Source organism: Macaca mulatta, chromosome 7 (assembly GCF_049350105.2).
Source record: "Macaca mulatta isolate MMU2019108-1 chromosome 7, T2T-MMU8v2.0, whole genome shotgun sequence".
NCBI lineage: Eukaryota > Metazoa > Chordata > Mammalia > Primates > Cercopithecidae > Macaca > Macaca mulatta.
The window spans coordinates 81,495,068-81,520,328 of NC_133412.1; the positions used below are offsets into that span (position 1 = coordinate 81,495,068).

At 37.8% G+C, this 25,261-nt stretch overlaps 1 long non-coding RNA gene across 7 annotated transcripts in view; it reads left to right on the forward strand.

Annotated features, from left to right (window-relative positions):
* The first annotated feature begins 233 nt into the window (after window positions 1-233).
* LOC114679492 (uncharacterized) overlaps window positions 234-25,261 on the forward strand; it is a 222,443-nt gene continuing 197,415 nt past the window's right edge. For 3 of the 7 annotated variants that reach the window (XR_013396017.1, XR_013396016.1, XR_013396015.1), the window contains exons 1-2: window positions 234-483; window positions 17,197-17,282. This is a non-coding gene — a long non-coding RNA (uncharacterized LOC114679492). The remainder of the gene's footprint in view (window positions 484-17,196; window positions 17,283-25,261) is intronic. The other 4 variants (XR_003731449.2, XR_013396018.1, XR_013396019.1 and 1 more) reach the window with 3 other exon arrangements.

Here is a 25,261-nt window from a genome sequence, read left to right on the forward strand (position 1 = left end):
AGAAGGACACCCACACTTTTACAATGGACAAAAAAAAAAGCTCTGTTTCTGTGAAAAATGAATTTTCTATTAGGCCTGGAAAGAAACTAAAAAGTGTTTCTCCCTCTATCCAATGGGAACTTGTGTGTGTGCACACACCCGTGTGACAGAAAGAGTGAGGCAGAGAGGGAGGGAGAGAAGAAGGGAGGGAAGAAGGGAGAGAGATTAAGGGGCAAATGTACTGTGGCAAGCTCATCCTGACTGAGCGAGGAGCAGGCAGCTGTGGTGCTGAGATAGGAGCTTGAAATGCTTCATGGTGCCAAGACTGTCATAAACGGCTCCTGAGGTCTGAAAAAACGACAGCAGGATTCAGCGTTCCTCTGACAACCACTCAGAAAATAGAATGTGAAGAAGAAGGAGGAAGGGAAGATGCGGGGCCAGCCATCAGAATGCTCCCTGTGGCTCCATGGATGCCTAGAAATGCTGGTCACTTAAAGGGCACAGGTGAGGGGAGGTTTGGACAGGTGGCAGCAGTGCTGCCAAGCTACATAGCCTGCTCTCCCAATGGTGAATATTCTTGCGTAAGTAGTGGGGAAGATAGTCCCCTAGTTGACATAGGCCCCCTTGTCCTAGACATACATTTTAATTTTCTCAGGTGATCACTTGCTTGATTGTCTGTGTAAAAGGTCAGCAATGCTTTTTTCTGTAAAGGTCTAGGTAATAATAGTTTAGGCTTGGCGGCCCATATGGTCTGTGTCACAGCTATTCAGCTCTGCTGTGGTGGTGTGAAAGCAGCCATATAAATACATAATAAAGGAGTGGGGCTGAGCTCCAAAGTAACTTTACAAGCACTGAAAAATTGCATTTTATATAATTTTTACATGTCCCAAAATATTATTATTCTTTTGAATTCTTTCAACCATGTAAAAATGTAAAAATCATTCTCAGCTCATGAGCTGTATAATAAGAGACCACAGGCTGGAACTGGTGCATGGGCCATGGTTGCCCAAACCCTGTGTCCAAACTATGGCATTGCACAGGCGGCAGGGATCTCTGATCCTCTCTGTCTTTTTTCTCTTTCCTTCTCTTCCATTTCCCATTGTGCTGATTTGGAAACCAGGATCAAAAGCTCAGGGAAGTGAAAGATTTCTGACTTAACCCGTTAGTGGCAGTGTCAGGAAAAAAACCCAGTCTCAAGGAGCAGTTCTTATAGCCCAGACCAAGACTGAAGGCTGCTATTGTGATCGCAGAGGGCATGCCATCCTGAGTTACACTAGCTTCTTAGGGTTACACTGAATCTGAAACTTACTTCTTCTTAAAATCTTTCTGTTTTATGATTCCTCAATGCATAATTTGTTAATTTGTGCCAGTTACTCTGCTTAACACAACTGGGATATAGAGATAAGCAAGGTTCAACCCTGCCCTCTAGGAACTAATTTCTTCAGGGTCTGATTTTGATAATCCAGACAAATCTACTTATGTGTAGTTTCACCCTTAAAAATAAAATCCAGTACACTTATGTAAGTTATAATAATAATTAGAATTTGGAGGAAATCTGTTGTTGGAGCAAGAAGGCAACTTTAAAAAGTAAACGTCAAAGTCACCCTCTTACTGTGTGTTGAGGTTAAAACAATAAGACTATTATTTTAAATGAATACACAGAAATTTTGCTACCAAATGAGTACAATTTCTAATAGGAGATACTTCGATTTCTCTGATTCCAGGCATTTCTGGAAGTGTCCTTACTACCTACATTACCTCCTTCTGTAAAGCTCTACTGGTCAAGTCTTTACCTTTTGTGGTTGGATTTTTGCTTTTGGAAATTACAACCTGCTTTTCAAGTCGCATTTTGTAAATTAGTTGAGGCGTCTTGCTGAGTGATAATGTTTGAGTCAAAAACTCATGAAAAGCACGCTATGAATGGTGAGTTGTCATGGCAAAGATCCCAATTGTTGGACTGAGGCAGAGAAGTAGAAAGAACACAGACTTTAAGGTCTGACAGATATAAGTGTAGCTCCCACCTCCACCACGTGTTAGATGTGTGCTGTTAAAAGAGATATTATACCTCTTTGAGCATCAGTTTTCCTATCTGTAAAAAGAAGATGGTAATCCTTTCTTTGCACTATTGTTGTAAGGATTAGAGATGACGTAAATTAAAATGTTTCCAGCATGCTACCTATTCAACATACATTGGATACACTTATTTGGCCAGTTCACTGCAAAGCATAGTATACAGGAGTAAGAATTTTTTTTTTTTTTTCAAAATAGACTTTTTTTGGGATTAAACTCTGAAGCAGTGTTAAATGAATGAATCAAGATCTTTTTCACTTCTGTTGTTGAAGTGTGTGCCTTCTTACATTCAGTAATGTTGGAGTTTTCCACAGAAGAAGTTGACACTTCACTTCTGAATCATACTAGAAATACCATGTTTTAATGTTAGTTACTATTTTCTTTTAAAAAAAAGTGTCATTTGTCTGGCTTCCCTTGAAAGATCAGCTAAATGTCACATTATCCCTGCTTCTGCTCATCTTTCAGAATGCTCACCACAATAGTCATAACGATTTCTTCATGCTCAAGTTTATTTAAAAAATGTTCTAAAGATAGTGTTACTGAATTTGTATTTGTTTAATAAAAATCAGGTTTATTTTTTCCATATAAAAATACAGATTCATTGTAAAACATCTAGAAACCAAAGAAAAGTAGATCTAAAAAAATCTTAGTCTAATCACACAAAGCTAGCCACAGTTAAATTACTGTTTCCATTTTGGTATATTTTATTTTAATCTTCTTACTATTTTTACTATCCTTCCTTGTATCTATAATGGTGGTAACATGATGTATATATATTATATAAATATATGAAATATATGTGTGTCTTTTAAAAATTGTATCTGTTTATTGTTCGTTATATATATATAAACATGATGTATATATCTGATGATATGTATGTGTATATATATGTGTGTATATATATATATCTCCATGATAGAAGTTGAAAACTACTGAAAACTGTATAGAAGTTATGAGAAACTACCTCTAATCTCATTATATAGAAATAACTTTCTTCCCCATTGCTTCTCCACATTTTGGCTTAGATCAAATTTAGAAATAATTTTCTTAACATTTTTTTCTATTGTATTTTTAGAGTGTCTAGATATTGCTGTGTGTTATTATTATTTTTATGTATAGTTGTTACAGAAACACCCACCAAGATAATTGTTCTGGAAAAGAATTTGGTAACAAATATTTTCTGCCAGAAAGTGTTATATTAGCCTTTTCCAGTGAAAAAGATCACCATTGATGACCCAGGTTATTCAATATGGGTTTTAAAAGATAAACTCCTGGACATGAAAGTAGACATTGTGTTTATATCAACAGCTCAATCTTTTTTTTTATAAATAGACTTTAGTTTTAAAGCAGTTTAAAGCTAATAGCAAAGTATAGTGGAAAGTACAGAGAGTTCCTACATGCCCCACCTCCCCAAATGCACAGCCTTCCCCACTATCAGCATTGTTCACTAGAGAGGTATGTTTATTACAATGAATAAACTAACATTGACATGTTACTGTCACCCAAAGTCTATAATTTACATTAGGGTCCAATCTTGCTGTTGTACATTCAGTGGGTTTTGACAAGTGTGTAATGGCATGTGTCTACAATTATAGTAACACACAGAGTAGTTTCATTGCCCTAAACATCCTCTATGCTCTGCCTTTTCATCTCCACCCCCACTTCCCAACCCCAGCAATCACTGAACATTTTACTGTCTCTATAGTTTTGCCTTTTCCAGAATGTAAGTGGTCTTTTCAGATTGGTTTCTTTAACTTAGTAATAGGTATTTTAGTTTCGTGTATGTCTTTTAATGGTTTCATAGCTCGTTTTTTTTTTCTTTTTTTCTGCAACAAAAGCCACAGTCAAGGCTTATTTGTTTTTATTACTGAATAATAGTCCATCGTATAGATGTACCAGTTTGTTTATCCATGCACTTACTGAAGGACATCTTGGTTGCTTCCAAGTTTTGGCAATTATGAATAAAGCTGTTATAAACATGTATGTGCAGGTTTCTGTGTGGACACAAGTTTTCAATTCATTTGGGCAAATACTAGCAAGTGTGACTGCTGCATCACATGGTAAGAGCACGTTTGGCTTTGCAGGGAACTGCCAAACTATCTTCCAAAGTGGCTGTGTCATTTTGCATTCTACTAGCAATGAATGAGAGTTCCTGTTGCTCCACATCCTTGCCAGCAGTTGGCATTGTCAGTGTGATGGATTTTGGCTACTCTAATATGTATGTATTGGTATTCATTTTAATTTGCATTTCCTTAATTATATATGATGTGGAGCATCTTTTCATATGTTTATTTACCGTCTTTGTCTCTTCTTTGGTGAAGTGTTTGTTCAGGTCTTTTGCCCATTTTTTAATCATGTTGTTCGTTTTCTTATTGTTGAGTTCCTGGTATATTTTTGATAATAGTTCTTTATCAAATAGAAAAATATTGATAAAGATTTAATCTAATATCAAATAGAAAAATATTATCTTTTGCAATTATTTTTCCCAGTCTGTTGCTTGTCTTCTGATTCTCTTGGCAGTGTCTTTCATAGAGTAGAAGTTTTTAATTTTAATGAAGTCCAGCTTATCAAATCACATCTTTCATGGATTGTGCCTTTGATGTTGTATTTCAAAAGTCATTGCCACACTCATGGTCATCTAGATTTTGCTCTACTGTATCTTCAAGGAATTCTGTGTATTTTCTGTTTGGATCTATGATCCAATTTGAGTTAATTTTTATAAAGGGCATAAGTTTTGTATCTAGATTCACTTTTTTTTTTTTTTTGCATGTAGATGCCCCATGGCTCTAGTACCATTTGCTGAAAAGACTGTCTTTTCTCTATTGTATTTCCATTACTCCTTTGTTAAAGTTCATTGAATGTCTCTGTGTGGGGTAAACTACTGGGCTTTCTATTCTGTTACATTGATCTATTTGTTTATTCTTTTACCAATACCATGCTATCCTGATTATTGTTACTTTATAGAAAGTATTGAAGTCAGGTACTGTCAGTCCTCTGACTTTCTTCTCCTCTTTCATTATTGTATTGATTATTATGGATCTTTTGCCTCTGCACATAAACTTTAGAATCAGTTTGTCAGTACCCACAGAACAACTTGCTGAAGTTGCATTCAATTTACAGATCAAGTTGGGAAGAACTTATTGACTCTTCGTATTTATGAACATGGAACATCTCTCCATTTATTTAGTTCTTGTATTTCTTTCATTAGAGTTTTGTAGTTTTATTCATGTAGATCTTGTGCATTTTAAAAGGATTTATACCTAAGTTTTTCATTTTTTGCAATCTACCCATCTGATAAAAGTCTAGTATCCAGAATCTACAAGGAACTTAAACAAACTTACAAGAAAAAAACAAACAACCCCATCAAAAAGTGGGTGAAGGATATGAACAGACAGTCAAAAGAAGACATTTTTCGTGAAGGCCCATCTCTACTAAAACTTCAAAAATTAGCTGGGTGTGATGGTGAGCACCTGTGATCCCAGCTACTCGAGAGGCTGAGGCAGGAGAATAGCTTGAACCTGTGAAGCAGAGAGCTTGCAGTGAGCTGAGATCACCCCATTGCACTCCAGCCTGGGCAACAAGAGCAAGACTCCATCTCAAAAAAAAAAAAAAGACATTTATGTGGCCAAGAAACATGAAAAAAAGCTAATCATCACTGGTCATCACTGGTCATTAGAGAAATGCACCTCAAAACTACGATGAGATACCATCTCACGCCAGTCAGAATGGTGATTATTAAAAAGTTGGAAAACAATAGCTGTTGGCGAGGCTGTGGAGAAATAGAAATGCTTTTTTTTTAAAAAAAATTTAAGTTCTAGGATACATGTGCAGAACGTGCAGGTTTGTTACATAGGTATACATGTGACATGGTGGTTTGATGCACCCATCAACCTGTCATCTACATTAGGTATTTCTCCTAATTCTATCCCTCCTGTAGTCTGCCCAGCACCCCCAGACAGGCCCTGGTGTGTGATGTTCCCCTCCATGTGTCCATGTATTCTCATTGTTCAACTCCCACTTATGAGTGAGAACATGCGGTGTTTGGTTTTCTGTTCAAAATAGGAACGCTTTTACACTGTTTGTGGGAGTGTAAATTAGTTCAACCATTGTGGAAGACAGTGCGGTGATTCCTCAAGGATCTAGAACCAGAAATACCATTTGACCCAGCAATCCCATTACTTGGTATATGCCCAAAGGATTAGAAACCATTCTATAGAAACACATGCACACATATGTTTATTGCAACACTATCTACAATAGCAAAGACTTGGAACCAACCCACATGCCCATCAATGATAGACTGGATAAAGAAAATGTGGCACATATACACCATAGACTACTATGCAGCCATAAAAAAGAATGAGATCATGTCCTTTGCAGGGACATGGATGAAGCTGGAAGCCATCATTATCAGCAAACTAACTCAGGAACAGAAAACCAAACACTGCATGTTCTCAATCATAAGTGGGAGTTGAACAATGAGAACACATGGACACAGGGAAAGGAACATATACACCATGGCCTGTCAGGGGTTGGGAGGGCAAAGGGAGGGAGAGTCATCAGGACAAATACCTAATAAATGTGGGGCTTAGAACTTAGATGATGGGTTGATAGGTGCAGCAAACCACCATGGCACATGTATACCTAAGTAACAAACCTGCACATTCTGCACATGTATCCTGGAACTCAAAGTAAAAAAATAAAAAATGAAAAAGGAAGCAAAGAGAGAAAGGGAGAAAAAAAAAAAAAAAACAAGTAGGATTTACCCATTGCATACCTGGGGTAAATCTTGTTTGGTTGTGGTGTCAGACTCATTTTATATATTGTATTTGATTCAATAATATTTTGTTGAAAAATTTTACATCTATTTCATGAGAGATACTGGTCTTTAGTTTTCTTTGCATGTAATGTCTTTGTCCGGTATTCATACTAGGATAATGCTGGCTGATTAGAATAAGTTAGGAAATATTCTCTCTGCTTCTAACTTCTGGGAGAGATTGTAGAGACTTGGTGTAATTTCTTCCTTATATGTTTGTGGAATTCACCAAGATGTTTGGAACAGTAATGCTTTCAGCACAATTTTCCAACCTCATGAGTGGTTCTTCTATTTTTACCAGACATGCTTAAAAGAAGAGAACCATGCATTCTTTATTAGTTTGTTTTTTAAAATACATTTTTGAAAGAGCAGTTTTAGGTTAAAAGTAAAATTGAGAGAAAGGTTCAGGGCTATCCCATATACTACCTTCAGATTTTTTTCTTTCTTCCTATTTCTAAAAAATGAAAAAACAAAAGATGGTATAGGTGTGATTCTTTTTATACTACTTTTGCTTGAAAGACAAATAACTCTCTTCATATACATACTTAACAAATTAGGAAATTTTTCTTCAATTCCTTCAACTGAATTCTTGTCTCTGATTCAGTTGTTCTGATTAATACTTGAGGTTGTTCCTAATAGTTAGGTTGCATATTTGTTCTTTGACCCTTTCACTGCAATTAGTTAATCATTTTCAACATCAATTTCCTCTACATTTTTAGAGTTTCTCAAGTTTGTCCTCTAAACACAGATTCAATTTTGCATAACATGTAATCATTCTCTCTTATACTGTTATTATGCTATGAACATAATACTATTGCAATGTTTTCTCTTGCAGTATTACCTATTTGCATTTTTACCCACTCCTTTGGTCTTCTTAGACTTTCTGTTACTGTTTCATGAAGATTCTCCTCTTGCAATATACTCATTTCTAAAGTGTCTTTTCTAGTTTTTTTCCCTTCTCAGTGACGTACTAGAATTACTAGTATAGTGGAATTGAAAATTAAATTCAAGTACTGCTCAGCATGAAAAAATGTTGCCTATTTATTTTCCACAGCAGATCTAACCTTTGTCATGGAACACCACCTCATGGGTTGAAGGGGGTATAGCAAACATAGATCTTTCTAATAAACAGCACCTCCATTTCTTCCAGTGTGGATGACTTGCTCTCTTTGGGGGAAATGCTCAGTCTTTTATATTCTCCTCCTGCCCTACATGGGTATCTTTGAGACTTTGGGGGACAGGAGACTGTGTATCTATTTGTGCACTCTGGATCTGCAATGGTCTTTGTTGTAGAGTGGTGGGTGGGTCCAGTCTGGTTCAACCTGGATTGTTGTCCACCAGGGAATCACAGGCCTTGATTGACCCTTTCAGGGGTGGCGCTCTGCTGTCCATGACTGAAGTTCTGTTCACTTGTCTTTGGTTTTGATGTCACTACACACAGTGCCCTCTTTGTGCTGACCGAAAGCTCTGCTTATTCATTAGCCTTGTTGGCACTTCTTCTTTCGCTCCCTAGGTCACATGAGGGCTTCTGTGTCCCCTGCACTACTCTTGAGGAACATGACCTTGGTTTCATCCCTCTCAATAGGTCTAATCTGTTTTTTAGTGACATGTCGCTCTGATGACTAGCTGAATGTGAGTCTTTCAAATGAAGACTTAGAATCTTCCAGTCTGTGACTGAGAAAGTGAGGAAAAAAGTCCCACAATTCTGGAGTCCCCCAGTTTATTTAGTTGTTACCATCACAACCTCCTCTGGGATTTTGTCCTAGCCAGGGAATGAGATCAAACTATCTGCTAGTGTGCTTACCCTGTTTCTTCTCTCCTCAAATGCTCCATCTTTCTGTCCTATACCTTCTTCACTTCCTCTCTAGGCAACTTGAATTTCTCCTTATTATGTGTTGAGTTCCCTAGTTTCCTCTTTCAGTAAACTCTATGAGCTTGAGCTCAAGACTTGAATGAGTGCAGATTTCATCTGTACTTTGCATTTAAATTGATTAGCAAAAAGCATTTCTGTTTTGTTTTTTAATTTTTAAATTTCAAAATTCCTTTCATTCTTGATAAAGACTTTTCAATAAAAGTCCAGTTTTAAATAATTTCTGGCTACACTAATCCCAAGAGAATGAATGCTATATGTGAGAAGCAACATGGTAACCAGATTTATGCCATTTAAAAACACACCTGAAAATATTTATAAAGCATTCTTGTTATATGGTGCATTCCCAAATATATTTGGTCACTGGACATTTGTTGACATCCTCGGGGATGCCAATATTCTGTTGAAAGCAGTTCGAATTGATTTTAAAAAAAAGGTTGAAAGTGTTGGTTGTGAAACCGGTGGATAAGGTGTGATGGCTCGGAGGGGAGACTGGCAGGATCCCCAGGGTTGGTGTGACTCGTACATTGTAAAGTTAAAAGTCTATTCAAGATCTTTAATAAGATCACTTACAAGTTCTTTTCTTTTCCTCAATGTATTCACACAGCACTTATCACCCCAGTGACTCAACTATCTCAGGAGCATGTAGCTAGAACACAAAAGGAGCTCAAGGATGGGAGGAACACACTCCCCTAACTTCCTGACTTCCTCAGAGACAGTTTATCAGCCAGACTTTGGCTTGATTTCTCAGACTTAACAATCATAAAATGAATAATTATTTTTACAGCTCAGTTATTTTATCTCAGTGGTTAGGCTGGTAATAATAAAAGCTATTGCTCAGCTGGTTAGGACATCACATGCAATTTGTCTGAAAGAGTTATGGTGTTGATTTAATTCAGGCACCACATTTATTATACCTTCTCTAGTAAGTGTTTGTTTCTTAATAGTAAGATACGTTCCTGTCTATCTCCCAGCCTCTCTCCCATCTGTAGCTGCCCAGCGTCTCCTAGTGATGGTTTCATCATCTACTTGATATGGACAATTGGGTTGATAGCACGTGAACTCACCTTAAATCCTGTTTCTGACAAGTCTTCAAAATCTATTCTCTTAGCTTGCTTCAGAGCCTCAGAGAGGGCCTCCCAATTCCAGAATACTATTCTTGCTCCTGGAGCTCTGTGGAATGATTGATTTGGCTGAAAGTAACATAAAAATATGACACAACAGTTCATTGACACTACATAAAAATGTATTTTTTTCAGGTATAAACTAAGTTTGGCATTAAATGGTCCACCCATATGGCAGCTTTACCCCCAAGTCTTCAAGAGATTCAGGCTCTTCTAGCACACCACTCTACCCTCCCTAGATATAATTTGCATTTTTTGGTCTTCAGCAGTTTCTTCATTTCAGGCTGCAGTAGGAAGGAAAGGAAAATAAGAAGATGGGGTCTGGTCCACATCCCAGCAGTACTCTCAAGGAAGGGTCCAAGATGCTGTCACATGGCTTCCCCAAAATCTCATTGGCCAGAAATTAGTCACATGGTCCCTAAGCTATGAGGAAGTAATGTGCTCAAGTAAAAATTCTCTTTTTATGGAAGAGGGAAGAAATGATTTTGGGGGGAATCCAGCAGCCCCTGCTGCAGCCAAGAAGTTAGCTTTCCTATGTGACTTACAATCTACTTTAAAACTAACTCTAAAACAGTTTATTTTTAATTTTTGTGGTATATCGTAGGTGTATAAATTTATGGGGTACATGAGATATTTTGATACAGGCAGTCAGTGAGTAATAATCACATCATGAAAAATAGAGTAATCATTCCCTCAAATATTTATCCTTTGTGTTACAATTCAATTATACTATTTTAGTTATTTTAAAATGTACAATTAAATTGTTATTGACAATGGTCACTCTGTTGTACTATCGAACACCAGGTATTATTCATTCTTTCTAATTGTTTTTTTGCACCCATTAATAATCCCCACCTCTCCTGAACCCCTCGTACTACCTACCCTTCCCAAACTCTGATAACCTTTCTTCTACTCTCTACCTCCATGAGTTCAATTGTTTTGGTTTTTAGATCCCACGAATAACTGAGAACATGCAATGTTTGTCTTTCTGTGCCTGGTTTCATTCACTTAACACAATGATCTCCAGTTTCACCCCTGCTGTTGCAAATGACAGGATTTCCTTCATTTTTATGGCTGAATAATACTTCATTATGCCTAAGTATCATCTTTTCTTTATTTATCTGTTGATGGACACTTAGGTTGTTTCCAAATCTTGGTCATTGTAAACAGTTCTGCAACAAACATGGGACTGCAGCTATCTCTTCAATATACTTATTTCCTTTCTTTGTGTATTTACCCAGCAGTGGGATTGCTGGATCACATGGCAGTTCTGTTTTTAGTTTTGGAGGAACTTCCAAACTGTTCTCCATAGTGATTTTACTAATTTACATTCCCACCAATAGTGTATGAGGATTGCCTTTTCTTCACATCCTTGCTAGCATTTGTTATTGCCTGTCTTTTCGATAAAAGTAATTTAAACTGGTGCGAGATGATATCTCATTGTGGTTTTGATTTGCATTTCTATGATAATCAGTGATATTGAGTACCTTTTGATATCACTGCTTGCCATTTGTATGTCTTCTTTTGAGAAATGTCTATTCAGATCTTTTGCCCATTTTAAAATTGGATTATTAGATATTTTCCTATGAAGTTGTTTGAGCTCCGTATATATTCTGGCTATTAATCCATTGTCAGATGGATAGTTTGCAAATATTTTCTCCCATTCTGTGGGTTGTCTCTTCACTTTGTTGATTGTTTCCTTTGCTGTGTAAAAGCTTTTTAATTTGAGGTGATCCCATTTGTCCAGTTTTGCTTTGGTTGCCTGTACTTGTGGGGTGTTACTCAGGAAATCTTTGTCCAGTCCAATGTCCTGGAGAGTTTCCTCAATGTTTTCTTGTAGTAGTTTCATAATTTGAAGTCTTAGAGTTAAGTCTTTAATCCATTTGATTTGATTTTAGTATATGATGAGAGATAGGGGTCTAGTTTCATTCTTTTGCTTATTGATATTCAGTTTCTCCAGCACCATTTATTGAAGACACTGTCTTTTTTGCATGTTCTTGGCACCTTTGTTGAAAGAGTTCACTGTAGGTGTGTGGATTTCTTTCTGGGTTCTCTATGCTGTTCCATTGGTCTATCTGTTTTTATGCCAGCACTATGCTGTTTTGTTTACTTTAGTTCTGTAATATAATTTGAAGTTAAGTAATGTGATTCCTCCAGTTTTGTCCTGTTTGCTTAGGATAACTTTGGCTATTGTGTGTCTTTTGCAGGTCCATATAAATTCTGGGGTTGTTTTTTTAAATTTCTATTAAGAATGTCATGGGTATTTTGATAGGGATTGCAATGAATCTGTAGATTACTTTGGGTTGCATGGACATTTTAATAATATTGATTCTTCCAATCAATGAACATGGAATATCTTTCCATTTGTGTGTGTGTGTGTGTCTGTCCTCTTCAATTTTTTTCATCAGTGTTTTACTGTCTTCATTCTAGAGATCTTTCACTTTTTTGGTTATTTTCCAGATATTTAATTTTATTTGTGGCTACTATAAATTGGATTACTTTTTTATTTCCTTTTCAGATTGTTTGCTGTTGGCATATAGAAATGCTACTGGTTTTTGTATGTTGATTTTGTATCCTGCAACTTTACTGAATTTGTTTATCAGCTCTTTTTTTCTTTTTTTGAGACGGAGTCTTGCTCTGTCACTCAGGCTGGAGTGCAGTGGTGCGATCTCAGCTCATTGCAACTTCCACCTTCCAGGCTCAAGTGATTCTTACCTCAGCGTCCCAGGTAGCTGGAACTACAGGCATGGGCCACCACACCCAACTAATCTTTGTATTTTTAGTAGAGACAGGGTTTGCCATGTTGGTCAGGCTAGTCTCAATCTCCTGGCCTCATGCAATCTGCCTGCCTTGATCTCCCAAAGTGCTGAGATTACAGGTGTGAGCTACCATGCCAGAATGTTTATCAGTTCTATAGTTTTTTTTTTTTTTCTGGAATTTTTAGGTTCTCCCAAATATAAGATTATATCTCCTGCAAACTAGGATTTCACTTCTTCCTTTCCAATTTGGGTGCCTCTTATTTCTTTCTCTTGTTTAATCGTTCAAGCTAGGACTTTCAATACCATGTTGAATAACAGTGGTGAAAATGGTCTTTCCTGTCTTCTTCCAAATCTTAGAAGAAAGGCATTCAGCAGTTTTTTTCTTATTCAGCGTGATACTGACTGTGGGTCTGCCACATATGGCTTTTATTGTGTTGAGGTATGTTCCATCTATGTTCAGTTTTTTGAGGATTTTTATCATGAAGGGATGTTGAATTTTATCAAATGCTTTTCAGCATCCATTGAAATGATCATGTGGTTGTTAGCCTTTATTTTGCTGATTTATAAGCTATCACACTGATTGATTTGTGTATCCTGAACCACTCTGGCATCCCTGGGATAAATTCCATTTCGTCATGATGAACGATCTTTCTAATGTGTTGTTAAATTTGATTTGCTAGTATTTTGTTCAGTAATTTTGCATCAATATGTATCATGAATATTAGCCTGTAGTTTTTTATTTATTTATTTTTATTTTTTATTTTTTTCTGATGTGTCTTTGTCTGGTTTTGGTATCAGGGTAATACTGGCCTCACAGAATAAGTTTGGAAGTATTCTTTCTGTTTCTATTTTTTGGAATAGTTTGAGTAGGATTGGTATTGGTTCTTTAAATGTTTGGTAGAATTCAGCAATGAAGCTATTAGATCCTGAGCTTTTTGTTACTGGGAGAATTTTCATTATGGCTTCAATCTTCTTACATGTTACTGGTTTATTTAGGTTTTGGATTTCCTCATGGTTCAATTTTGGTAGGATATATGTGTCTAGGAATTTGTCTATGGCCTCTAGATTTTCCAATTTATTGGCATGTAGTTGCTCATAGTAGCCACTGATGTTCCTTTGAATTTTTTTCATATCAGCTGTAATGTCTCCTTTTTCACCTTTAATTTTGTTTATTTGGGTCTTCTCTCCTTTTTTCTTAGACTGGCTAAAAATTTGTCAATTTTGTTTATCTTCTCAAAAAACCAATTTTTTGTTTCTTTGATCTTTTGTATTGTTTTCTTTATTTCAAATTCATTTATTTCTGCTCTGATCTTTATTTCTCTTGTTCAACTGATTTTGGGTTCGGTTTGCTCTTTCCTTTCTAGTTCTTTAAGATTATTGTTAGGTTATTTGTTTGAAATTTTTTTTTCTTTTTTTGATGTAGGCACGTATGGCTATAAATTTTCCTCTTAGTGTTGCTTTATTTGTACCCCATGGGTTTTACTATGTTGTGTTTTCAATATTTGTTTAAAAAACATTTTTTATAAAGACAGCATCCCTAAGCAGGTTTCTGGCCTGACTTGAAAAGTAATTATTTTCTTGGGTATGAGTTTTTTTGTTTCTTTGTTCTTGAAAGCTATATTAGCATTTAGAAGGTTATATTAATTTTGTTATGTTCTCTTCTAAGCTGCCTATTTTACCATTTGACAAATGACATTATTCTGTGTAAGAAATATTCTAACACCAATCTTGGGAGCCTTTCACAGAATAACAGTAACCACTCTCCATTGGAAAGTGAACTGAAATATTTAGGTCTGAAGTAATGCTCTTGGACTATGCTAGAGGCCGGAGGAAGCAGATAGACCTGGGGGAATTCAGGACAGGTGTTTGGGTTGGTGGCTCTTGCTGCTCTCACTCCACAGCTCTGCTATGATGCTCTTTCACAAATAGGAACCCAAGTTGACAAATAGGAACCCCAGTGTCCCACTCAGTGGACAAAGATCAAAATCAAAATCATAGAGCAGGATTCACCCTCAAGCTCCTTTATTGCTTCTAAGCTGCTAATAGTAGGAAAAAGTTTGCTGGAGGCAAAAACTCTGCTATTTATCTGCTGCTGCCATTTGGGTCTATTGTAGAGCCAGATCAGAATAAGTGGAATTTTCTCTACTTGATAAAATTTTATTGAGGGCTCATCATGTGACAGAAACTGTCCTGAAATTTCAAAAACAACAGTGAAGAAATTTACCAGTCATTTGACATTTTGATACTGACCCAATCTCTGATGAGAAACTACATTTCTCAGGCTTCCTTGCCAACTGGCTCCTGGTTATGTTCAGCCAATGGGAGGAAATCAATGGTGGATGGAGTGGAGAAGTCTGAGTATTTCTCATTCATCCCTTCCAACTCTGCCCCTGGGCCTTAGGTGGTATCTCCATCAGGGACTGTGTTTCCTTAGTGGTTTCAGATCTTCTGGAAACCATCACTCCAAGGCCTCAGGCAGCCTCACCATGGTTTCACTTACTTCCAGGTGACCCCAGCTTCATGTCCCTGGCAATACCACTCTCCAGACCTAGGGATAGGAGTTTCTGGCCCATCACCTGTTTTTTGCTTTTTCATTGTTATCATTTAACACCTTTATATTAGTTCCCATTATTAAATGTTGCGTGGACCTCTGGCAAGCTTTAATAGGAGAATCCCATGCAGATTCTTAGGGTTTTACACCTATCCTCTGTTGATAACTATTCTTATTCAGGGATACAATCCCAGGCAGAGACAAGATGTTTGTCCCTTTAAAATGAAATGACTGAAATGACTATAAGACTTGACCTGTCAGTTGCAAACTGGATATTATCTAGTCTACAAAGCTATGGGTTTGCCTATATGTAACAATGCTGTATCATTAAATGGAGATGGTAAATGTGAAATTAGGTTCTAAAAGTTTCAAAAGACACAAGTGAGGTGTATGAGTGACTCAGATCTCCAGGGCTTCTACTTTTGTAGCTTTGTCATCTGTCCTGCAAGCCACTCCTATGCCTAATGGAGAGTTTCCTATGGCTAGCTGATGGAGGAAGAATGAACTTGGATCCGAGGAATCAATTTGTGTGTGTGACAGGCTGGCAACAGCAGGAAGTGGATTGCTTGTGTCTTATAGCTCCATTCAGGGGTGATAAGGGGACTTCTGCAACTAGGTAGAACTTCTGGCAATATATCTGGCTACCTCCTTCATAAGAAAGGAGATATAACCATAAGTATGTATCTACACTGATTCATGGTAGTGGCTTAATATTTGGCTGGTTAGTCAGGGTCTGTGAATGAATCATACTGAAAGGTTGGTGACAAGAAAGCCTGGAGAAGACAAATGTGGATGGACTTCATGGAGAGGGCACAGTGTGTGAATAGCATTTTCTCAAGAATGTGGGAACCATAGGGCACCCACTGAAGTGGAGACCTTCAATAATCAGGAGAACAAGATGGCCTGTTCTGTAGATAGCAGCCAGCTTCTTCCCAAATGACCTCAAAGCCTGCATAATGGTCTCATGTACAAAGGGACCATACCAGTAGTGATAAAGGTCATGTATAACCTCAACTAAGTGGACTTCCCCTCACTAAGGCTGATCTGGCTACTGGCCCTGCTGCGTGTCTAAGCTGCCAGCCATAGGATTTGTGCTGTGCAATATAATAGCAGGTTGATTACATTGAACTCCTTCCATACAAAGGGGCAGAAATGTATCCTTCCTGAAATAAGCTCTTATTCTGAAAATTAATTTGTCTTCCCTGCTCCCAGAGTTTCTGTCAAATGCCATATTCACCACCATGGTATCCCATTTAATCTTGCTACTGGTTGCAGAATTCATTTTATAGTGGGATCAGTTGACATGAGACTCAGCATAAATTTCAGTGTCTTGCTACATGACACTGTTGTCCTATGGGATAAAGTACATGCTTTGAAAGTCAATAGAGGTAAGTTGTTCTTTTTTCTTTTTAGTCAGAAATGATGGGTCTGGGAATACAGGGTGGAAGTGGAAGTTATTATCACTATTAAGTTTAACAACCCACTTCCAATTTTTTTTTCATCCTGTATGAGCAACTGCTGTTTAGAGGTCTTCATTCCCCAAAGAGGAATGCTTCTACCAGGGGCACATAATAATGGTGTTCTATCAAACTGGAAGCTGAGAATGTAACCTGGATATTCCTTGTGCTCTGCACTAAGCAGAGAAGAGATTCCAGAACTTACCCAGGAAATCCTGGATTGCTGCTATGTGATGTTGGCAAGGAGGACTATGTTTGTGACCCAGGAAATTCATGGAGGTGTTTCTTAATACTACCATATTCAGCTGTAAAATTAATAGAAGTCTAGAGCAACCTTATAAAGGGAAGACCACTAAGAACTCAGGTCTAATAGAAATGAATCTTTGGGTTACTCCACCAGAAAAAGAACTTTAACCATATTCTGTATATGTCATATGTACACATAAACACATATATGTATACCAATTATTTCTTTTTCTGTATACTAATTATTTCTTTTTCTGTGTTTCTGCTTGTACTATTTTTTATATGAAAAGGTGGTGTCGCTTCACTTTATGATTTATTTTCTAGGTTACAGAATGTCAGATGACTGAAGTAAAAGAGGAAGTAACATTGCTCAGAGATGGAGATTTGTGGCTTCTCTCTTTGGAAAGATGGTGAGTTTGATTTAGAGTCCACATATAAATGAGACCATACAGTATTTGTCTATGTCTGGCTGATTTCACTCAGCATAATGTCCTCTAACTTCATCCATCTTGTTGCAAATGACAGGATTTCCATCTTTTTTTTTTTTTTTTTTTTTTTTAAGGCTGAATACTATTCTATTGTGGATATATACTACACTTCCTTATCCATTCGTCTGTTGATGGACGCTTAGATTGTTTCCATATCTTGGCTATTGTGAATAATGCTGCAATGAACAAGAGAGTGCAGATATCTCTTGGAGATACTGATTTCATTTCTTTGTATATATTCCCAGAAGTGGATTGCAGGATCATATGTTAGTTTTATTTTTAACTTTTTAAGGAACCTCTGTACTGTTTTCCATAATTGCTGTACCAATTTACATATCACCAACAGTGTACAAGTGTTCCCTTTTGCCACATACTTGCTAACATTTGTTATCTTTTTTCTTTTGATAATAAACATTCTAACAGGTGTGATGATACTTTTACTGTAGTTTTGGTTATATTTCCATGATGATTCATAATGTTGAGAATTTTTTCCATATACCTGTTAGATATTTTTATATCTCCTTTTGAGAAAAGGCTGCTTAAGGGTTTTTTTTTTTTAAATTAATTTATTATTATTATACTTTAAGTTGTAGGGTACATGTGCATAACGTGCAGGTTTGTTACATATGTATACTTGTGCCTTGTTGGTGTGCTGCACCCATCAACTCGTCATTTACATCAGGTATAACTCCCAATGCAATCCCTCCCCCCTCCCCCCTCCCCCCTCCCCATAATAGGCCTCGGTGTGTGATGTCCCCCTTCCCAAGTCCAAGTGATCTCATTGTTCAGTTCCCACCTATGAGTGAGAACATGCGGTGTTTGGTTTTCTGTTCTTGTGATAGTTTGCTAAGAATGATGGTTTCCAGCTGCATCCATGTCCCTACAAAGGACACAAACTCATCCTTTTTTATGGCTGCATAGTATTCCATGGTGTATATGTGCCACATTTTCTTAATCCAATCTGTCACTGATGGACATTTGGGTTGATTCCAAGTCTTTGCTATTGTGAATAGTGCCGCAATAAACATACGTGTGCATGTGTCTTTATAGCAGCATAATTTATAATCCTTTGGGTATATACCCAGTAATGGGATGGCTGGGTCATATGGTACATCTAGTTCTAGATCCTTGAGGAATCGCCATCCTGTTTTCCATAATGGTTGAACTAGTTTACAATCCCACCAACAGTGTAGAAGTGTTCCTATTTCTCCACATCCTCTCCAGCACCTGTTGTTTCCTGACTTTTTAATGATCGCCATTCTAACTGGTGTGAGATGGTATCTCATTGTGGTTTTGATTTGCATTTCTCTGATGGCCAGTGATGATGAGCATTTTTTCATGTGTCTGTTGGCTGTATGAATGTCTTCTTTTGAGAAATGTCTGTTCATATCCTTTGCCCACTTTTTGATGGGGTTGTTTGTTTTTTTCTTGTAAATTTGTTTGAGTTCTTTGTAGGTTCTGGTTATTAGCCCTTTGTCAGATGAGTAGATTGCAAAAATGTTCTCCCATTCTGTAGGTTGCCTGTTCACTCTGATGGTAGTTTCTTTTGCTGTGCAGAAGCTCTTTAGTTTAATTAGATCCCATTTGTCAAATTTGACTTTTGCTGCCGTTGCTTTTGGTGTTTTAGACATGAAGTCTTTGCCCATGCCTATGTCCTGAATGGTACTACCTAGGTTTTCCTCTAGGATTTTTATGGTATTAGGTCTAACATTTAAGTCTCTAATCCATCTTGAATTAATTTTCGTATAAGGAGTAAGGAAAGGATCCAGTTTCAGCTTTCTACTTACGGCTAGCCAATTTTCCCAGCACCATTTATTAAATAGGGAATCCTTTCCCCATTTCTTGTTTCTCTCAGGTTTGTCAAAGATCAGATGGCTGTAGATGTGTGGTATTATTTCTGAGGACTCTGTTCTGTTCCATTGGTCTATATCTCTGTTTTGGTACCAGTACCATGCTGTTTTGGTTACTGTAGCCTTGTAGTATAGTTTGAAGTCAGGTAGCGTGATGCCTCCAGCTTTGTTCTTTTGACTTAGGATTGTCTTGGAGATGCGGGCTCTTTTTTGGTTCCATATGAACTTTAAAGCAGTTTTTTCCAATTCTGTGAAGAAACTCGTTGGTAGCTTGATGGGGATGGCATTGAATCTATAAATTACCTTGGGCAGTATGGCCATTTTCACGATATTGATTCTTCCTATCCATGAGCATGGTATGTTCTTCCATTTGTTTGTGTCCTCTTTTATTTCACTGAGCAGTGGTTTGTAGTTCTCCTTGAAGAGGTCCTTTACATCCCTTGTAAGTTGGATTCCTAGGTATTTTATTCTCTTTGAAGCAATTGTGAATGGAAGTTCATTCCTGATTTGGCTCTCTGTTTGTCTGTTACGGGTGTATAAGAATGCTTGTGATTTTTGCACATTAATTTTGTATCCTGAGACTTTGCTGAAGTTGCTTATCAGCTTAAGGAGATTTTCGGCTGAGACAATGGGGTTTTCTAAATATACAATCATGTCATCTGCAAAGAGGGACAATTTGACTTCTTCTTTTCCTAACTGAATACCCTTGATTTCTTTCTCTTGCCTAATTGCCCTAGCCAGAACTTCCAACACTATGTTGAATAGGAGTGGTGAGAGAGGGCATCCCTGTCTTGTGCCAGTTTTCAAAGGGAATTTTTCCAGTTTTTGCCCATTCAGGATGATATTGGCTGTGGGTTTGTCATAGATAGCTCTTATTATTTTGAGGTACGTTCCATCAATACCGAATTTATTGAGCGTTTTTAGCATGAAGGGCTGTTGAATTTTGTCAAAAGCCTTTTCTGCATCTATTGAGATAATCATGTGGTTCTTGTCTTTGGTTCTGTTTATATGCTGGATTATGTTTATTGATTTGCGAATGCTGAACCAGCCTTGCATCCCAGGGATGAAGCCCACTTGATCATGGTGGATAAGCTTTTTGATGTGTTGCTGAATCCGGTTTGCCAGTACTTTATTGAGGATTTTTGCATCGATGTTCATCAGGGATATTGGTCTAAAATTCTCTTTTTTGGTTGTGTCTCTGCCAGGCTTTGGTATCAGGATGATGTTGGCCTCATAAAATGAGTTAGGGAGGATTCCCTCTTTTTCTATTGATTGGAATAGTTTCAGAAGGAATGGTACCAACTCCTCCTTGTACCTCTGGTAGAATTCAGCTGTGAATCCATCTGGTCCTGGACTTTTTTTGGTTGGTAGGCTATTAATTATTGCCTCAATTTCAGAGCCTGCTATTGGTCTATTCAGGGATTCAACTTCTTCCTGGCTTAGTCTTGGAAGAGTGTAAGTGTCCAGGAAATTATCCATTTCTTCTAGATTTTCCAGTTTATTTGCGTAGAGGTGTTTATAGTATTCTCTGATGGTAGTTTGTATTTCTGTGGGGTCGGTGGTGATATCCCCTTTATCATTTTTAATTGCATCGATTTGATTCTTCTCTCTTTTCTTCTTTATTAGTCTTGCTAGTGGTCTGTCAATTTTGTTGATCTTTTCAAAAAACCAACTCCTGGATTCATTGATATTTTGGAGGGTTTTTTGTGTTTCTATCTCCTTCAGTTCTGCTCTGATCTTAGTTATTTCTTGCCTTCTGCTAGCTTTCGAATGTGTTTGCTCTTGCTTCTCTAGTTCTTTTAATTGCGATGTTAGAGTGTCAATTTTAGATCTTTCCTGCTTTCTCTTGTGGGCATTTAGTGCTATAAATTTCCCTCTACACACTGCTTTAAATGTGTCCCAGAGATTCTGGTATGTTGTATCTTTGTTCTCATTGGTTTCAAAGAACATCTTTATTTCTGCCTTCATTTCGTGATGTACCCAGTAGTCATTCAGGAGCAGGTTGTTCAGTTTCCATGTAGTTGAGCGGTTTTGATTGAGTTTCTTAGTCCTGAGTTCTAGTTTGATTGCACTGTGGTCTGAGAGACAGTTTGTTATAATTTCTGTTCTTGTACATTGCTGAGGAGTGCTTTACTTCCAATTACGTGGTCGATTTTGGAGTAAGTACGATGTGGTGCTGAGAAGAATGTATATTCTGTTGATTTGGGGTGGAGAGTTCTATAGATGTCTATTAGGTCTGCTTACTGCAGAGATGAGTTCAATTCCTGGATATCCTTGTTAACTTTCTGTCTCGTTGATCTGTCTAATGTTGACAGTGGAGTGTTGAAGTCTCCCATTATTATTGTATGGGAGTCTAAGTCTCTTTGTAAGTCTCTAAGGACTTGCTTGATGAATCTGGGTGCTCCTGTATTGGGTGCATATATATTTAGGATAGATATATCAATTCCTGTTGAATTGATCCCTTTACCATTATGTAATGGCCTTCTTTGTCTCTTTTGATCTTTGATGGTTTAAAGTCTGTTTTATCAGAGACTAGTATTGCAACCCCCGCTTTTTTTTGTTCTCCATTTGCTTGGTAAATCTTCCTCCATCCCTTTATTTTGAGCCTATGTATGTCTCTGCATGTGAGATGGGTCTCCTGAATACAGCAGACTGATGGGTCTTGACTCTTTATCCAGTTTGCCAGTCTGTGTCTTTTAATTGGAGCATTTAGTCCATTTACATTTAAGGTTAAGATTGTTATGTGTGAACTTGATCCTGCCATTATGATATTAAGTGGTTATTTTGCTCCTTAGTTGATGCAGTTGCTTCCTTGCCTCAATGGTCTTTACATTTTGGCATGTTTTTGCAATGGCTGGTACCGGTTGTTCCTTTCCATGTTGAGTGCTTCCTTCAGGGTCTCTTGTAAGGCAGGCCTAGTGGTGACAAAATCTCTAAGCATTTGCTTATCTGTAAAGGATTTTATTTCTCCTTCACTTATGAAACTTAGTTTGGCTGGATATGAAATTCTGGGTTTAAAATTCTTTTCTTTAAGAATGTTGAATATTGGCCCCCACTCTCTTCTGGCTTGTAGAGTTTCTGCCGAGAGATCTGCTGTTAGTCTGATGGGCTTCCCTTTGTGGGTAACCCGACCTTTCTCTCTGGCTGCCCTTAAGATTTTTTCCTTCATTTCAACTTTGGTGAATCTGGCAATTATGTGTCTTGGAGTTGCTCTTCTCGAGGAGTATCTTTGTGGCGTTCTCTGTATTTCCTGGATTTGAATGTTGGCCTGCCCTACTAGGTTGGGGAAGTTCTCCTGGATGATATCCTGAAGAGTGTTTTCCAACTTGGTTCCATTTTCCCCCTCACTTTCAGGCACCCCAATCAGACGTAGATTTGGTCTTTTTACATAATCCCATACTTCTTGCAGGCTTTGTTCATTTCTTTATCTTCTTTTTTCTTTTGGTTTCTCTTCTCGCTTCATTTCATTCATTTGATCCTCAATCGCAGATACTCTTTCTTCCAGTTGATCGAGTCGGTTACTGAAGCTTGTGCATTTGTCACGTTTTTCTCGTGTCATGGTTTTCATCTCTTTCATTTCGTTTATGACCTTCTCTGCATTAATTACTCTAGCCATCAATTCTTCCACTTTTTTTTCAAGATTTTTAGTTTCTTTGCACTGGGTACGTAATTCCTCCTTTAGCTCTGAGAAATTTGATGGACTGAAGCCTTCTTCTCTCATCTCGTCAAAATCATTCTCCGTCCAGCTTTGCTCCGTTGCTGGCGATGAGCTGCGCTCCTTTGCCGGGGGAGATGCGCTCTTATTTTTTGAATTTCCAGCTTTTCTGCCCTGCTTTTCCCCCATCTTTGTGGTTTTATCTGCCTCTGGTCTTTGATGATGGTGATGTACTGATGGGGTTTTGGTGTAGGTGTCCTTCCTGTTTGATAGTTTTCCTTCTAACAGTCAGGACCCTCAGCTGTAGGTCTGTTGGAGATTGCTTGAGGTCCACTCCGGACCCTGTTTGCCTGGGTATCAGCAGCAGAGGCTGCAGAAGATAGAATATTTCTGAACAGCGAGTGTACCTGTCTGATTCTTGCTTTGGAAGCTTCCTCTCAGGGGTGTACTTCACCCTGTGAGGTGTGGGGTGTCAGACTGCCCCTAGTGGGGGATGTCTCCCAGTTAGGCTGCTCAGGGGTCAGGGACCCACTTGAGCAGGGAGTCTGTCCCTTCTCAGATCTCAGCCTCCGTGTTGGGAGATCCACTGCTCTCTTCAAAGCTGTCAGACAGAGTCGTTTGCGTCTGCAGAGTTTTCTGCTGTGAATGTTATTGTTTACTGTGCCCTGACCCCAGAGGTGGAGTCTACAGAAACAGGCAGGTTTCCTTGAGCTGCTGTGAGCTCCACCCAGTTCGAGCTTCCCATCGGCTTTGTTTACCTACTTAAGCCTCAGCAATGGCGGGCGCCCCTCCCCCAGCCTCGCTGCTGCCTTGCTGGTAGATCACAGACTGCTGTGCTAGCAATGAGGGAGGCTCCGTGGGTGTGGGACCCTCCCAGCCAGGTGTGGGATATGATCTCCTGGTGTGCCTGTTTGCTTAAAGCGCAGTATTGGGGTGGGAGTTACCCGATTTTCCAGGTGTTGTGTGTCTCAGTTCCCCTGGCTAGGAAAAGGGATTCCCTTCCCCCTTGCGCTTCCCAGGTGAGGCAATGCCTCGCCCTGCTTCAGCTCTCGCTGGTCGGGCTGCAGCAGCTGACCAGCACCGATCGTCTGGCACTCCCCAGTGAGATGAATGCAGTACCTCAGTTGAAAATGCAGAAATCACCGGTCTTCTGTGTCACTCGCGCTGGGAGTTGGAGACTTGAGCTGTTCCTATTTGGCCATCTTGCTCTGCCCCCAGGTTTTTTTTTTTTTTTTTTGCCCATTTTAAATTGGGTAATTTTTTTCTTGCTATTGAGTTGTTTGAATTCCTTATATATTTTGGATATTAACGCCTTATCAGATGTATGGTTTGCAGATATTTTCTCCCATTCTGTGGTGAAGACTGTTGAGTATTTCCTTTGTGGGTTTTTAGTTTGCTGCAATCCCATTTATCTATTTTTGTTTTTGTTGTCTGTGCTTTGGGGTCATATAAAAAATCATTGGCAAGATTAATATCAAGAAGGTTTTTCCCTGTTTTCTTCTACTAGTTTTACAATTTCAGGTCTTACATTTAAGCGTTTAATTCATTTTGAGTTGATTTGTGTGTATATGGTGTGAGATAAAGATGCAGTGTTATTCTTCTGCATGTGGATATACACATTTCTTAATACCAATTGTTAATGAGACCATCGTTTCCTCATTGTGTATTATTGGCAACATTGTTGAAAATGAATTGATTGTAAGTTTATTTCTGGACTCTCTATTATGTTCCATTGGTCTATGTATTTGTTTTTGTGCCAGTACCATACCATTTTGGTTACTATAGCTTGGTAGTATATTTTGAAATGAGGTAGTGTGAGGCCTCCAGCTTTGTTCTTTTTGCTCAAGATTGCTTTGGCTATTTGAATCTTTTGTGGGTTCATAAGAATTTTAGTATAGTTTTTTTCTATTTCTGTGAAAAATGTTATTGGAATTTTGATTGAATTTGTAGATCAGTTTGAGTAGTATGGAGATTTTAACAATATTAATTCTTCTCATCCATATACACAGGATATCTTTTCATTTATTTTTGTTTTTTTCAACCTCTTTTATTAATGTCCTATAGTTTTCAATGTACAGATTTTTCACTCTTTGGTTAAGTTTAATCATAAGTATTTTTTGATGTTATTCTAAATGAAATTGTTTCCTTGATTTCCTTTTTGTTTAGCTAGTTGTTAGTGTTTAAAAGTGCAACAGATTTTTTATGTTAATTTTGTATATTGCCAGGTTACTGAATTTGTTTGTTAGTTCTAACAGATTTTTTTTTTTGGCAGTCTTTAGGATTTCCTATATATAAGGTTATTTTATATGCAAACAAAGATAATTTTAATTATTTCCTTCTTATTTGGATGCCTTTTATTTCTTTTTATTGACTAATTGCTCTGTCTAGGACTTCCA